General features: G+C 42.6%; 1 protein-coding gene across 3 annotated transcripts in view; it reads right to left on the bottom strand.

Moving 5' to 3' along the window:
- The window catches only part of JCAD (junctional cadherin 5 associated), a 57,148-nt gene extending 42,714 nt beyond the window's left edge, over positions 1-14,434 (bottom strand). For 2 of the 3 annotated variants that reach the window (XM_080676501.1, XM_080676503.1), the window contains exon 1: positions 14,316-14,434. The gene's annotated coding sequence lies outside the window, so the exon portion shown is untranslated. Of the gene's footprint in view, positions 1-3,345; positions 3,464-3,785; positions 3,878-14,315 lie in introns of all 3 variants that reach the window. The other variant, XM_080676502.1, reaches the window with a different exon arrangement.
- Between the last annotated feature and the right edge of the window lie 3,369 nt (positions 14,435-17,803).

Genomic DNA, 17,803 nt, shown 5'->3' with positions numbered 1-17,803 from the left:
TGGCAGAGCACAGTAAGAAGAAAAAGCACACACTTTGATGTCAAAATGACCTGGGTTTCCATCCTGCCTTTCATTTCATAAGTGGCTTTTGTCAAATTACTTAACTTCCAAGCCTCAGTTTTCTCAGGTGTAAAATAGATGGGCTGCCACTTATTCCAAGGAAACCTATGGGGCTTCTAAGAGCTTTAGGATATTAGAATAGTAATTTCTAACGGATTTTGTGGTATTACTTGATTTAACTAGAAATAAATCAGAGCTAGGCCCAGCCATCCACTCAGAAAATGTCTTGGCTGGTTGTACAACTGAATTGAGCAAAACAAACCATTTGATTGAAACAAACTTTTTAGGACCATATAGTTGACCCGTGAACAACATGAGTTTGAACTGTGCAGGTCCACTTATATGTGTATTTTTTCCCAATAAGTACTGTAAATAGCCCTAGCCAGTTTTGCTCAGTGGATAGAGCACAGGCCTGCGGACTGAAGGGTCCCAGGTTTGATTTTGGTCTAGGGCACATGCCTGGGTTGTGGGCTCGATCCCCAGTGGGGGACGTGCAGGAGGCAGCTGATCAATGATTCTCTCTCATCATTGATGTTTCTAACTCTCTCTACCTCTTCCTTCCTCTCTGAAATCAATAACGAAATGTATTTTTTTAAAAGTACTGTAAATATATTTTTATCTTCTTTATGACTCTCTTAATAACATTGTCTTTTCTCTAGATTACTTTATTGTAAGAATACAATATATAATACATACTAGAGGCCCGATGCATGAAATTCATACAAGAGGCGAGGCCCTCGCAGCCCCAACTGCCGCCACCCTCTGTGGGGTGATCGATTGAAAAGCCTTTCACCCCCCCCTCCCATTGATCACCCTGCAGAGAGTGGTGCCCCAGCTGCCTTGCGGCCCCGCCCCCCACCCACTGGTCGTTCCAGAAGGTCGTTCCACCATTTGATCTAATTAGCATATTCACTCATTATTATATAGGATAACATATCAACTATGTCTTAACTGACTGTTTATGTTAGCAGTAAAACTTCCAGTCAATAGTAGGCTATTAGTAAAGTCTTTTGGGGATTCAAAGTTATACCTGGATTTTCTCTTTCTTTCTTTAAAAATATTTTTTTATTGATTTCAGAGAGAAAGGGTGAGGGAGAGAGATAGAAACATTAATGATGAGAGAGAATCATTGATAGGCTGCCTCCTGCATGCCCCCTACTGGGGATCAAGCCTGCAAACTGGGCATGTGCCCTTGACCAGAATTGAACCTGGGACCCTTCAGTCCACAGGCCAATGCTCTATCCACTGAGCTAAACCAGCTAGGGCTTATAACTGGATTTTCAACTGTATAGGGGGTAACACCCCTAACCCCCATAGTTTCAAGGGTCAACTATTACAGAAAGAAGAAACACTGGATTTATAAAAATTCTCTTTTTATGGAAGAAAGATTCTGTGTTGAGTGTACAATGCACACACAAAGGGATAAGATAAATGCAAACACTTTTTTCTATTCTGTTATTAAAATGCTACTTACAAGCTTGGAAACTTATAACATAATTGAAGAAACAGTGAACGAAACAAAAAACAAGTAACACTGAGCTGAGACAGAGCTCAACCCACAATTCTCTTGTTTAACTCTATGAGACTTGTTTAATTAAATTAAATTCATGAGATGATACCCAAAGAGAAATGTTTATTACATGCAGTCTCTAATTCTGGTGGTTTGAAGGAGATGAGGTGGAGGAATAACAGTGCTAAACAGCCAAGTTTGCCTGTGGTAGATTTTCTGATTGATTTGTAACATCAATAGGTTTATATTCTATTACTTTTGCCCCCCTGAAGATACTTGTGATAGGTGGTAAAATGCTCAAAATACTCTCTGGTCAATGCATAACAAATTCATCAAGAACATATTCCAATTCATGGTTAATTTATCCTCCCCTGTACCAATAAACTCTCTACATTCAAATAGAAAGTGACTGCTCTCTATAAGTTCAAAATAGCAGCACACATGGAAGACAACAACATCAACCATCCATTGAACATCTGCAATGTGCTAGATACTCTGTTAGTTGCTTAGAACACTTCTTTTCATTTTATACTCCAGCATAATTCTGGATGTACCTATGAAAGTCTCATATGTGAGTCCAAGATTACACAGCTTGTAAGTGCAGATACAATATCAAACAAAGGTCAGCTAGCTTCAAAACCCATGCTACTATTTTAGGCTCATTTTTCTATATAGCAACAAAAGTTCCCACTTTACCAAATAATGCATAAATAAGAAAAGATAGAAAGCATGGTGACATTAGGTTGAAAAACTGTATACTTAAGAAGAAAAAAAAATCTCCTTTATTCTCTGGATTAGGATGGCTCTTCTAGATGCTTCTTTCCTTATACATACCAAACACACACACACACACACACACACACACACACACATGCATGCACACACATGCACAGGGCCAATGCCTCACTTGACTATAATGTCTTAAAGGCAATACTAGTATTAATTTCTGAATACACATAATTCACAAATATATCATACAATTGCTTCAGGACCTTCAGCAGACCTCTGCCATCATTTGAGTTTTCAGGGTCCTTGTCAGAAACATGGAGCCATCATAAAACCTATTATGTGAATCTGAAAAGCCAGACAAATGATATCTCTGCTAAATGGAAGAGGAGTAACTTTCAGGGGAAAAAAAATGAATTCTAAAAGAAAAATAATTATCTATATAGAAATAGCCACTCTTATTTACATCATTAATAGAATTTGTACTTTATTGAGCAGATAATGGAAAACCACAAAGGGTTTGGGCAAGTAAGGGTAAGGCTGCTCCACAAAGAATGTAGCAAGAAAGTGGACTGAAGTGGCCAGACCAAGAATAGATGTGTAGACAAGAATTTACAAATCCCTTCTATAGTAATGTGTAGGGGTGGTAGGAGAGGGTTAAGAAATAAAGGAATAAGAAGAGTAATTATTAAGGAAAGAAGTAAAATGAATTTGAGTCTTGGTGACTAAGATAATGGTTTTTTCATTAGGAGAAATACAGAAGTCAGAAATAATTATTGGCAGAGAAGACGACAAGTAATTTGATTTTGATTTAACCAACCAATTCCCACAAAATTTTCTTTCCCAAAATCATTTTCAAATGGATCTTCATCAAATTACATGTCCCTTCCAAAGACCTGAATGAGACCATTTAAAGCAATCTTATTGTGATAGATTTCTAAGTTCTTTAAATATTAGCCATATTATTTATATTCACATGGAAGGGATTTAGGAAAGTGTTAACAATCCATCAGCACTTAAGCATAGAGTTCAGTTGCCCACCCACTCACCATAGGAATAAATTTATATTTCTCCATGTTGCTCAATACATATCTGTTGTGTTGAATTGACCCTGAGACACAGCACAAGAGAAAAGGGAAGAACCTGTTTGAACTTCAGTCTCTTCCCCTGGAAAAAAAAAAATAAGAAGGTTGAATGAAAGGTTCTTCAGGATCCTTCTAGCTCTAGAAATCTGCCCCCTTCTAGCCTGTTCTCCCTTGTGATGAACAGCATGCATTTCTATGTCAGCTGGCCACAGTGAAAAGAATACAGATTGTGGCCATGACACAAACAAAGCTAAATAGGTCATATGAAGATAGAACCTCTGACCTTGGCCTTGTTAACTCCCATACAGATGCCAACCAAGAGAGCAGAGCTAAATGGCCACACACTGAGAAGAGGAGATGGGTATTGGGGGATGGGGGGGGGGGGGGCCAGGGAGTACACACACCATCTAGCAATTCTCCATCCCAGAAGTTCCAAAGCACAGGTGTTGCACTTATTCTTGTTCCATACTGGAAGTGCCAGTCACTGGGCTCTGTGCTGGAGAACATAAAAATACATCATAAGACCCATCAGCACCCTTCCTTGTGGATGTCATGGTCTAGGTGGTATTACTTCAATTATGGGCATTCTCATCATTAGAGGTTGAGACTTGGAAATGGTATCATTTCTTCCTCCCTTTCCATTTGCAAAAGTTAAAATATTTTATTCTCATATTTACAGTTATAAGACTCCCCTGGACAGTGAAATGAAACAAAATATGAATAACCTTATTAAATCAACCAGAATTTGTCTTCCTTTTAAAAATTTGCCTAGACCACGAAATGAAAATTAATAAAGAAAAAAATACTCCATTTAAAATATGAAACAAATGTTCACCCTCACCTATAATCAAAGATATGTAAATTAAACAAAAATGTCATTATTCACTAACCAATTATAATTTTTAAAAAACAGTATTTGCTGTTGGTGAGGGCATGGTGAGCTATGAGGGTTCTCCTTCTGTAGGTATATAAATGTGGAGGGTCATATGTAAATGGGAATTTCCTTTCTTAAAAGTGATTAATATGACCAATGGCATATTTCACAGACCTAGAACAAACTCTCCAAAAATTTATATGGAATAAAAAAAAAGCCCCAAAAAGCTGCAAGAATCCTAAGAAAGAAGAAAACAAGTTGGAAGGATCACAACACCAGAGATCAAGCTATACTACAAAGCCACTGTTTTCAAAATTGCCTGGTACTGGCATAAGAACGGACATATGGACCAATGGAACAGAACAGAGAACCCAGAAATCGACCCAAACCATTATGCTCAATTAATATTTGACAAAGGAAGCAAGAGCATACAATGGAGGCAAGGCAATCTCTTCAATAAATGGTATTGGGAAACTGGACAGGTACATGCAAAAAATTAAACTACATCACCAATTTATACCATACACAAAAATAAACTCAAAACAGATAAAGGACTTAAACATAAGACAGGAAACCATAAAAATCTTAGAAGAAGCCATAGGCAGCAAAATAGCAGACACGTTGTAGCAAATCTTTACTGACACATCTCCCTAGGACAATGGAAACTAAAGAGAAAATAAACAAATGGGACTCATCAAAATAAAAAGCTTCTGCACAGAAAAATAAACCATCAACAAAACAACAAGAGAGCCCACTGCATGGGAGAACATATTTGCCAATGTTACATCTGATAAAGGTTTAATCTCCAAAATTTATAGGGAACTCATACAACTTAACAAAAGGAAGATAAACAATCCAATCAAAAAATGGGCAAAAGACTACATAGACACTTTTTGAAAGTGGACATACAGAAGGTCGAGAGACATATTTAAACATGCTCAAAGTCACTAATCATCCAAGAGATGCAAATCAAAATGACAATGAGGTACCATCTCACACCTGTAAGAATGGCTATCATCAACAAATAACGACAAAGTGCTGGTGAGGATGTGGTGAAAAAGGAACTCTAGTACACTGCTGGTGGGAATGCAGACTGGTGCAGCAACTGTGGAGAAGAGTATGGAGTTTCCTCAAAAAATTAAAAATGGAACTCCCATTTGACCCCATAATCCCACTTCTAGGAATATATCCCAAGAACTCAGAAACACCAGTCAGAAAGGATATATGCACCCCTATGTTCATAGCAGCACAATTTACAATAGCTAAAATTTGGAAACAATCTAAGTTCCCATCAGCAGATGAATAGGTTAAAAAACTGTGGTACAGCCTTGGCTGGTTTGGCTCGGTGGATGGAGCGTCAGCCTGCGGACTCAGGTTCGATTCCAGTCAGAGGCATGTACCTTGGTTGCGGACACATCCCCAGTGGGGGTTGTGCAGGAGGCAGCTGATGGATGTTTCTAACTCTCTATCCTCTCCCTTCCTCTCTGTAAAAAATCAATAAAATATATTTTAAAAAAAACAACTGTGGTACATCTACACAATGGAATACTATGCTGCTGTAAAAAAGAAAGAACTCTTACCATTTGCAACAGCATGGATGAACCTGGAGAGCATTATACTAACCAAATAAGCCAGTCTGAGAAAGATAAATATCACATGATCTCACTCATTTGTGGAATATAATGAACAACATAAACTGATGAACTAAAATAGATCCAGAGACATAGAAGCACTGAACAGACTGTCGAGCCTCAGAGGAAAGGCAGGGGAGGGTGGAAGTGGAGGTGGTTAAGAGATCAACCAAAGGATTTGTATGCATCCATCTAAGCATAACCAAAGGACACAGACAGTACAGGGTGGGGACTCGTGCTGGCGTGGGGAGCTGCCAGGGAGAGGTCAATGGGGGGAAAAGGAGATATATGTAATACTTTCAACAATAAAGAATTTAATTTTTTTTAAAAGTAATAAATATGTCATAAAATCTTTAAAAATTTGAAACACTATGGATGAATCTCAGTACTTAGGATCCATCCTAATGAAATAATCTGAGATATACACAAAGTTTTATAAGGATATTTATCCAAGTGTTAATTGTGATAATAAAATATTACACTAAATGTCTATTTAAGGGATGGATCAAAATTCTGGTACATCCACATGATAGACTATAATATGTATACACACATATAAAATTATGTTTTCAGATACATAATGGCACAGGGAAATGTCTATGGTACCAAGTTAAATAATAAAGACAGGATACAAACCCCTAGATTCAGTGTAATACAAATTTCATTTATATACATATGTAAAGGGGAGAAAAACACTGAAATGAAAAATCCCAAGAATACCAACAGTGGTATTGGATTGTGGTGCATTTTTTTTTAATGTTCTTATTTATATTTTACTAGAGGCCCAGTGCATGAAATTCATGCACTGGGGGGGGGGGCTGTCCTCAGCCAAGCCTGCACCCTCTCTAATCTGAGACCCCTCGGGGGATGTCCGACTGCCAGTTTAGGCCCGATCCCTAAACTGGCAGTCAGACATTCCTCTCACAATCTAGGATTGCTGGCTCCTAACTGCTTGCCTGCCTGCCTGCCTGATTGCCTCTAACCCTTTCTGTCTGCCAGCATGATCACCCCCTAACCACTTCTCTGCCAGCCTGATTAACACCTAACTGCTCCCCTGCTGGCTCAATCGCCCCCAGCTTTCCTCCCCTACCAGCCTGATCTCACCCCCAATTGCCCTCCCCTACCAACCTGATCTCTCCCCCAACTGCCCTCCCTTGCTGGCCTGGTTGCCCCCAACTGCCCTCCCCTGCAGGCCTGATCTTGCCCCCAGCTGCCCTCCTCTGCTGGCCAATTTGGTTCTGATTGGTCGGTTTCTATGCCAGTCAGCATCAGAAGCCCCGCCTCCTAGGCAGCCATTGGCTTCTCAGAATTCACCCAGATTTGGTTCTGACTTATCGGTTTCTATGCCAGTCAGCGTCTTTGGGCCTATCAACGGTGCCTGATCAGAAAGGTGGGGCTGATCAGCAGCCCCAGTGGAGGACTGGAGAGAAATAGAGGCGTGGCTACTGGCCAGGTCCAGAAAGAAAGAGAGAGGCAAGTGCTGGTCAACAGCTGCCACAGAGGCTATGGATCAGACCCTGCTTCTCTCTTCAGGCCTCTCTCCAGGCCTGAGTCGCAGCCCCATCAGCAGTCACTGCTGGGTCACCAGGCCTGCAGCCATAGCAGTCAGTGCTGGGTTGCCATGGCAATCCAGCACTGACTGCAGGACTGACTTTCGGTTGGTTGAGCCTCCAGTCATTGTGGATGTGACAGACCCAGGGATTTTATATATTAGGATTGTATTTTATACATTTTTAAAATAAGTTTCTGTCATAAAATGTATTTTATGAGGTTCTGCCATGGAATGAACCTTATGAAATACCATTTTTCAGGAGAAAATGGTCAAATGTCGGCACTTTCATATACTTTAACTTAATATTATATCATCAACAGAAAAAAAAAATAAAACAAGGTGTTGCTTAGGTAGATTGGGGAAATATCTTTGAAAGTATATTACATATTTGGATGACTCAATGAGAATAAAACAAGAAAAGAATAAATGGTTAAATCACATAAGGTTCTAAGGGCCTAGTAAATGGAGCATTTGTCTGGTGCATTTGTCTTGTCTACTACAAAGATTCTTAACCTGTTTCCAGCAAGCCTAAAATTACATGTTTTGCTTATAAAATCTAATACAAAATTACAAATAGCACTCTAAAGGTCTTGATTAGACATTGTTACTCCTCCAGAGAACCTAAAACTTAGCTGTATTCACTGACATTCCATACTTAAGATGTAATTAGTCCCTCAAATTGTTGACAGTTCACTGAAAATATTTCTTCAACTGACAACTTTTTGGTCTATGTTATGATCCTATCTAATAAAAGAGTAATATGCAAATTGACCATACCTTCGCTACACCAACAAGCCACGACCACCAGCCAATCAGGAGCGAGTATGCAAATTAACCCAACCAAGATGTCTGTGGCCACAGAGAGAGCAGGAGGCTTGGGTTTCCCTGGCAATGGAGGAAGCCAAGCTTTCCGCCTGCCCTGGCGGGCCCAGGCCTCCACTCAAGGCCACAAAGTTTCAATAATAGAAGATAAATAAATCCCAACAGAAATAGCTGCAGCCACGGAGAGAGCAGGAGGCTTGGCTTCGCTCAAGGCTACAAAGTTTCAATTATAGAAGATAAATAAATCCCAGATACCAGGGCCTCCGCTTGGGTCGCCAGGGGAAGTGGCCAGCCTGCAAACCACCACAGGCCTCTCACTCAGGCCGCCCCATGCCCCAAGGGAACCCCCACCCTGATCTGGACACCCTTCAGGGCAAACCAGCCGGCCCCCACCCATGCACCAGGCCTCTGTCCTATCTAATCCTTCTATCTAATAAAAGAATAATATGCAAATTTACCATCACTCCAACACACAAGATGGCTGCCCCCATGTGGTCAAAGATGACTGACCCCATGTGGACACAAGATGGCTGCCACAAGATGGCCAGCAGGGGATGGCAGTTGGGAGGAACCAGGTCTGCAAGGGAGGGCAGTTGTGGGCAATCAGGCCAGCAGGGGAGGGCAGTTGGGAGGGACCAGGCCTGCAAGGGAGGGCAGTTGGGGGTGACCAGGGCAGCAGAGCAGGGAAGTTGGGGCAACCGGGCCTGCAGGGAAGGAGAGTTGGGGGTGACCAGGCCTGCAGGAGGGGGGGCAGTTAGGGGCAAACAGGCTGGCAGGGGAGCAGTTAGGCATTAATCAGGCTGGCAGGGGAGTGGTTAGGAGGTGATCAGGCTGGCAGGCAGAAGCAGTTAGGGGCAATCAGGAAGGCAGGCAGGCAAGCAGTTGGGAGCCAGCAGTCCTGGATTGTGAAAGGGATGTCCGACTGCCAATTTAGGCCCGATACTACCCTCGAGGGGTCCCAGATTGGAGAGGGTGCAGGCTGGGCTGAGGGACACACACCCCCGTGCATGAATTTTGTGCACCGGGCCTCTAGTTAATATATAACAAGTACTTTCTTTAAACAAGAGGTAAATAGTCAATATATAAAATTTTACTAGAATGGAGCATGTTGCTTAACTGATATGTGAATTTTGAACGCTTTCTATAGCTTTTTTTTTTTAATGGTAGAACTAAGTACTTTATTATGAGCAATAGGATTGTCATTTCCCTTTTCAGTCTTAAGAGATAAAGAACTCAACAGTCCCAGTTTAAGTTCTGGGAGAGTAAATTCTCACACAATGTCGTTACCAAACCACACAGTGTGATGGCCAGCTTTGCTAGAGCCCTCAAGTTGTTAAAAATCTCCTAAGACAAAAAAACATATTTAATCTGTGAAGTAATGATTATAATAAGGCAATCATCACTGACTTGTTTCTATATGGTGACAAAAAAAAAAAAAAAAGAAGGAAAGAAAAATCTTGGGTCTAAGATCAAAAAGTATCCTGGAACCCAATCTTGCTGGGTTGGGTCAGTGTTAAGGCATTGATAAATAAAGAAAAGAAAATATTATTCACTTCATTTTTTTTTTCACAATATTATCTCCTCTGACTTTTCTATCTTTTCCCCCACAACTTGTGTGAACACACACACACACACACACACTCCTGTCTTCTCTTTCACCTTTAAATTCTGTCACACTATTATGTTTTGGGGACCTCATCACATTTTCTTGAGACCCCCAAGTATCTCCATTAACATTTCTGAAAGATTAGCAGTCATTAAGAAATGAACTGAAATTATATAAGATTTTTTAAATCTTCTAAAATTTTTGGCTACTTGAAAAAATAATTGTGAAACTTAATAATAGGTTAGAATTTAATTCCATTATCATCAAATATGTCACACTCCACATATAAAGATTCCTAAAACAGTTTATTAAACTTATAATACACTAGTTTTATTTTCAAATATCTTTAGATAAAAGAGCCAAGGTTTTATAAAAATCTTAAAGTTTAAATGATTTTTATATAACTCATATTTTTGTTGATTTTATAATTACAAGAGTCATTTAAAGTTATTCTAAAAGTAAACACTACATAATTTAGAGTTTAAGCAAAAGTTTCCAATAACCCCAATGAGATAACCAGCAATAACTCGTTTCTACTTCTCCAAGTCTTCTACCTATACATACAGTTTCTTGCATGCTCTTTCTGTCTCTGGCTGTCTTTCTTTTTTTTAAAGTATATTTGTATTGATTTCAGGGAGGAAGGGAGAGGGAGAGAGAGAAACATCAATGATGAGAGAGAATCATTGATCGACTGCCTTCTACATCCCCCCTACTGGGGATCAAGCCCACAGCCCCGGCATGTGCCCTTGACCAAAATCAAACATGGGACCCTTGCCCTGGCTGGTTTGGCTCAGAAGATGGAGCGTCGGCCTGCGGACTGAAGGGTCCTGGGTTTGATTCTAGTCAAGGGCACATGCCTGGTTTGTTGGCTCGATCCCCAGTGGGGGATGTACAGGTGGCAGCCTACCGATGATTCTCTCTCATTGGTGTTTCTATCTCTCTCTCCCTTTCCCTTCCTCTCTGAAATCAATAAAAAATATATTATAAAAAAAAAAATGGGACCTTTTAGTCTGCAGGTAGATGCTCTATCCACTAAGCCAAACCAGCTAGGGCTGTCTTTCTTTTTTTTCCCCTCTTTGAAATACATCTTGGTGTCTCTTCATAATAGTACCTAAATTCTTTTATTTACATAGATAAGAAACTAGCTTAAGAGGTGAGCTATCGAGAAATAACCAATAAGCAGAAAACTACAAAGATATTTAGTGGTCATCTTTGCCAGTGTGGACAGGCTGTTTCCAACTCTATTATCTATATAAAATTTTTGGAAATATATTTAAAGGAAGTAAAGGTAGTAATCCAAATTTTAAATAAGATACCACAAAATCAAACTAAGATAATGGAGCTTTTAGTATCAGAGCAGTTCCTATATTTTTTAAATGACACTAGTGTTTAAAGCATTGGAGACTGATCTAGCTTCCCTGGGCTGCTGTCCTTGGCAAGTGAGTGTCCCTCAGCATTCCTCAAGTCAGCAGGCCCTTGAAACGAAGCACAATAACAAGGTTTTAATGAGTGATATAACCCTTCCCATTCAAAAGGTAAAAGACTTCTGTTAAAAAAAAAAAAAAAAAAAAAAAAAAAAAAAAAAGCAAATAAACCACAGGAATGGGTTCAGCAATAGGCCTGGAGGATTTCAGAGATGCACCCCTTGCTTATCAAAATAAAAATCACAACAGAACAATTGTTTCAACTTTATGCTATGTGTTCTAAACGGTTCTACAGTCTCCAGATTAACTGGCATGGAGTCCCACCAAGCTCATGAAAAGAGAAACTCTGGACTCCTGCAACAGGGTTGTTGTTTGCTGTCCTCCCAAACTAGAGGGCTCTCCCAGCAAGGACAAGGAGAACTTGGCAGAACCACACACTCCTGGGCTTCCTTTACCGGTAGTATTTCTTGGACTTTTCAAAATTTTAAATTGCATTTAAAAAATCAGACTCCAAGGATCTTTTCCTATTTGCTTTTGCTGTTGTTGTTGTTTTTACTGAAAAATTGGTCTTTATTTATTCTCTTTATGTTATCACCCCTACCCAGTTACATTTTATAGCTACCATCTTCCCCTGGAATCTGTGACCACTCAGATGGGTTATTAGATTACTCTGATTAGCTTGTCAAACTAATCATTGAACACTTAGGCATTTTAAATTATGTTCCAAAGAGGTGGAAGACAAGATTCTTTCTTTTTTGGCACAGGCTTCTTCCACCCACCGAATCCCCCTAAATCTCTTGGGCTTACCAAGGCCCTGACCTTCCAGTCTCCACCACAGAGGGTGAAGTTTGGCGGGAGAAAGATGCAGCAGATTAAGGCTTCTGTTCAACAAATATTTGCTCACCCACTCCAATCAGAGTGAAACAGTTTGCTACATGCTGCCTGCCCAGAGTAACATTTAGAGACCTCTGGGAAGCTTGTTCAGTGGATGGCTAAGAATTAGACACCTCATATCAAGGTAAATAGAAAGTCCAAACACATTGTACATCATGGAAAACTAAATGAATTTACTAAACTCCCACTTTCACATGAAAACCAGCACAAGTCCCATGAAATAGAAGCTGAGTATGATTTGCCAAACAAACTAAAAACCAAAAACAACTTTACTCACACCCTAGCCAGTTACTCAGTGGTTAGAACATGGACCCTCAGACTGAACGATCTCAGGGTTCAATACCAGTCAAGGGCACATACCTCAGGTGCAGGCTAGATCCCTGGCCAGGATTGTGGCCCATGGGGGAGGCAATCAATCAATGGGTCTCTCTCACATCCTCATATCCATGTTTCTCTTTCTCTCCCCCTTCCTTTCCACTCTCTCTAAAAATTAATTAAAAAAGTATTCTTGGGTGAGGATTAACAAAACAAACAAACAAACAAAAACCTTTACTCACCCTTGTGCTGTTGGGTGTTCTTAATCTAGTCTCTTAAATTCAAAAACTATCTGGCATAAGGCATCATTTTCTTGTTTTACTTGCATAGCCTGTGACCACTGAGTTTAGAAGTTTAGACTATTGAGTCTGCCCTTTCTGTCAAGAAAATTTCTGGCTGTCTTTTCCCATTCCCCAGTCCCTTTCCCTATCAAGAATCATCTTCCAACCCTCAGCCCTAACCCTAGGGTTATCTGCAAATCTGAAAAGACAAAAAACCAGGAAAAGGAAAACATGAAGCTGCGGGAAAACGCCAAATTATGTGGTCCACACTCCTTCATCTTTCTCTCCCAAGACCAGGGGAGGGAAATACGGGCCTGGGGGTTAAGGGGAGGGGATGCAGGGGGTGGGAGAGTGGGTGGCAGGGTATGTGTGTGGTGGGGAAGGGGGTTGGTAATCTGTCTAAGCTAATTCCCCAAAGTCCTCTGCTCCTGGAGAGGTTGGATGAGCAAGACTAGGGCATGTCCACGTTGCGCTAGCATAAAGTTCCCGTTGTTATTTATTTTTTTCAGTAGTGAAATCAGCTTCTTTTTCAAACCCCCAGAAGAATCCGAGGCGCCCGGCTGCTATGGCCAGTGACAAGGAGCAAGAGCAGCGCTTTCAGCTGTACGTGCCCAGCCTCATTGCAGTCCAGTCACCTAGGGTAACCCTGGCATTCTGGGGTGACTTGACAGCGATCTGGGGTGGGGAGCTGACGGTGCGGGGAGACCCGAGCACGGCGAGCGCGGCGACCCGGGAGGGCGGGCAGCTCCAGATCCCACAGAGCAGCGGATGACGAGATTTACAGCACTCTCAGGCGGTGCTCTTTCCTTTCTCCCCTCTCCCCCACCCCTTTTTTTCTTTTCTTTTTCGCTTGACTACCCGCAGCTGGGGCCGGGCCACCCGGGCACTTGCGGGGAGCAGCGGCGATTAGTGCCCTAATCCCTAGTCCTGATCCGAGAGCGGGGGTCCCCAGGCCGGGCAGGGACCCGAGCAGGGAGTGGGGGAGCGGACGCCAGCTCCCAACGTCCCGCGGGCAGGTCCGCCACAGCGGGTATCGTGGGAACCCGAGACCTCGGGACTCTGAGCAGCGGCTGTCAATTCCCGGGTGGAGACTCCGCCAAACCGTGCCGCGCGGGAGGGGAAGGGGTGGGGGTGGCTGGACTAGGGCTGTAGCGGAGACGCCGACGAGAGTGGAACAGCGACCCTCGCCCTCCTGCCCCGCCCCCCCACCAGCGCCGAGGGGCGATGCGAACCCTAATGCCAGGCGCGGCCTTCGGCAACGCCGGGGAACCCCGTGCCCCGCGTCCGAGCTGGGCACCTGAGGGGCCGGGACCAGCCCTCCCGATGAACCGGAGGCTGCGGGACTGGGCACCGCCGAGGGTCTCGGGGAGGGATGCAGATGTCCCCCAAGGCTGAGAGCGGTTAGGACCCGAGCAACGTCCGGCTGGAGAAGTTGGGGGGCGAGCGCTGGAGGCTGGGGGCGAGGCTCGTAAACCGCCGTGGGAACGGGCCAAAGGCACAGTGGGAGTCAGAGATGAGGAGTCGCCTGGACTTACCGGGTGTCTCCCTCATGCTGCCCCGCGCCGCCGCCGCCGCCGCCGCAGCCGCCGCCGCTCCCGCTGGCTGGGGGAACAGCGCGCCCAGCCGCCTGCCGCCTCCGCGGCCCAGCACTCCCGGAGCCACCGCCCGCCCCGCCCCGCCCACCGCCCGCCCCGCCCCGCCCACCGCCCGCCCCGCCCCGCCCACCGCCCGGCGGGTCACCTCCAGGCTCTGGCTCTTTGGGTGGGAGGGCTGCACCCAGACACAGAACCCAGCATGGGCCTCTGTCCCTGCCTGGGTGGGTCGTGCTGAAGGGACAGGTGGGCTGGCCACCCTTTCCTGTCTTTTCCTGATATTTGGGTCTGGGCTTCTTCAACCCTGTAAGAATGTACACATACACACAGTTATACACAAAACACAAAAATACTCACGTACAGTCACACACAAATGCACACACTCATATACAGTCACACACAAACTCACAGACATATACAAACTCACACATACACAAAGACATGAAGTAGACACACGAACACCTCTGTACAGCACACACAGACACACGTTGAAGGCATGAAGAGCAAAACACAGTGATGGTGACAACAGCTTAGTGTTTGTGATTTCCTTCTTTAAAAAAAAAAAGGGGAAGTCTTAGCTCAGTGGTCGGCAAACTCATTAGTCAACAGAGCCAAGTATCAACAGTACAACGATTGAAATTTCTTTTGAGAGCTGAAAACCGACTTCTGTGCATGGGCCACGAAGTTTCAATCGCACTGTAAGTGTGCGCCCGCACGTGGTATTTTGTGGAAGAGCCACACTCAAGGGGCCAAAAAGCCACATGTGGCTCGCGAGCCGCAGTTTGCTGACCACTGTCTTAACTGAAGGCTGGAAGAGACCTCTGGGGTCAGCTGTGACAGATGAGGAAACTGAAGCCAGGAATAGGATTTAACTAAAGCCAAGAGTAGGAGGAGGTCAGTGAGGCAATCTGACCAGAATGAGCATTTACAATCTCCCAACCACTCCAAGTTTCTCTTGCAGCAGAAATTAGACTGATCCTGGTCTGTTAAGAGGCAAAAGTCCTTGCACTTTGGAGAGCAGAAAAAAGACATACTATGTGCAACTTTGCCGACAAGTTGGGGGTAAGGACAGGATGTTGGCTAAGTCAAGTCCATGGAGTCAAAAATGGATAGCAAAGCAGACTGTAGTCCCAACGGAGCAAACTTTTAGAAAAACATTTAACCACACCATGGATTTAGGGCTGTGCTTGCTGCCATAACGCCAATAATATCTAAAGTTGTTTTCACTGTCACCGTGTCTTAACCCCTCATATATGTTATTTTCTTTTAATCTTCACCACAGTTCTCTGAGGTGGGTGGAAACTGGGACTCAGGGAAGCACATAATTACCAAGTTGCAGAATCTGACCCAACACCCTTGTTCTGAACCCTACTATGAAGAGTGTACAGTCTAAGAGGGCAAACAAACCAAACCCACTAGAGCTGGGGAGAAAAAAAGAACTATAATCAGGTGCCATGCTGTGAATTAGCTATAGTGTATCTGAGGACCCCAGGCGGGAAGGTGGTCGTAGACAGCATGCTCCCAATTTGAGGGCTTCTTCCAGATGTGTTGCTTTACTTGTGTTAGCCTCAGATTCCTCTGGAATAAAATGGGGATAATGATGATGCTAACCTCCTAGGGAAGCCATGAGAATTAAATGAGATAATGTCTTTTAAGCCCTTAGCACAGTATAGCAATTGTAGGAATGAAGGAAATGTTAGCTGCTGCCACTAATACTTGTGCTAATAGTGCTCTGTAGACTGGAGCCACCAGGGAAGGCTTTGTGGGAAGCACCGTAAAGGGTTGTGGTTAGGCAGAGACAAAGGGTATATCATCTCCAGGCTGGAGGATTAGGATGAGAAAAAAAAGGAGGGGGAGGGGAATTCTACAGCTTTTCCAGGAAATCGCAGTTATTAACAATGGTGACATTACTTCTTTTCATAAAAACATCTTTCATGAAACATCATTAAATTGTTTCAATGACATACAATTCCCATTTGTCCTCAGTGAAATAGCTTTTTGAGGAGCACCTATATGTTCCCAGCACAATGCAGACACATATGGAGCCAAATGTTTCCGCAAGATCATTAATCAGCCAGCAAATTGCGATTAGGATGTGTGTTTTCCCCATAGAACAATGTTATATTGTTGGCTTTCTGGGTCACCTCACTGAAGTTTTATAATGTAACTGAAATGCTATATAGTTGCAGTAGAAAACAACATTGAAGCAATGCTAGGAACAAGTGAAATCACCCGAAATAAAGCTTAAGAAGAAACTGTGTTTTAGCAGAATGGCTGGTAAGGAAGGTAAAGAGATTGAAATACCAGATTCTGAAAAAGACAACTTCACAATTTTAAAGATTTATGTGGTTTCCTGACACTGGCTCTTTATCATGAAGCCCTCATTTCAAAATGTTTAGTTTCTCCCTTTCTTCAGTTCTGATATATCACTAGCCCTGCTCTAAGGTTCTCCAGCCATGATGAAGGCCATTTCAAGTGAACAGCAGAATGGGAAAAAATGAGGCTAGAACAGGGGTGGGCAAACTTTTTGACTCGAGGGCCACAATGGGTTCTTAAACTGGACCGGAGGGCCGGAACAAAAGCATGGATGGAGTGTTTGTGTGAACTAATATAAATTCAAAGTAAACATCATTACATAAAAGGGTACGGTCTTTTTTTTAATTATTTCAATAGTTTTATTCATTTCAAACATTTTAACAAGAAGAATGTAAACACTAATTATTATAATTTGAAACTTCAAAAAATGGAGGAATCATAGCACAATAACATACCTTATATTGAAGATGGCAAAGGCAAAATAAAATTGCCTAACAAAGGAAAGGTACAAAAGCCTTTCAAATTAAACTTAAATATAATAAAATAATTTAAAACTAAAACAAATAGAAAAGAACAAAATGTGTAAACAGTAAATTAAACATTTTGTTTAGTGCAACTTCCAAATTATGCCCGGGATATAGATGTAGATGGCAATGTAGACTGGGTTGAAAGGTTTTTGGTCTTTAAAACATCAACTTCAGTGGGAACAGTGTTGTTGGTCTCCTTTTTTAGCTAATGCATCAAAGTCTGGAGTTAGTTTTGTTGTGGCTATTCTCAGGATAGATCTGAGGTGTTCGTCAGTTAAGCTGGATCTGTGAGGGGCTTTGTTGATGTTCATGACGCTAAATGTCTGCTCACAAACATAGGTTGACCCAAACAGCACCAGTATCTTCTGTGCCATCCTCTGGATGTTTGGAAAAGTGGCTTCATTAAGTGAAGCATAAAAGTCTCTTAGTTCAAGAGAGCTGAATTTCTCCTTTAGGACAAAGTCAGACTGAAGATCTATGAGTTCCAGTTGCACCTCTTCTGGTGCTGTTTCAGGGTTTTGTGACAAAGGACAGGCCACCAGTTGAAGTGACTAAAAGCTGAAAGTCTTTGTTGTTTTATTAACAAGT

Source organism: Plecotus auritus (assembly GCF_963455305.1).
Source record: "Plecotus auritus genome assembly, chromosome: 1".
NCBI classification, from domain to species: Eukaryota; Metazoa; Chordata; class Mammalia; order Chiroptera; family Vespertilionidae; genus Plecotus; species Plecotus auritus.
This window is presented reverse-complemented; position numbering and strand designations above follow the sequence as displayed.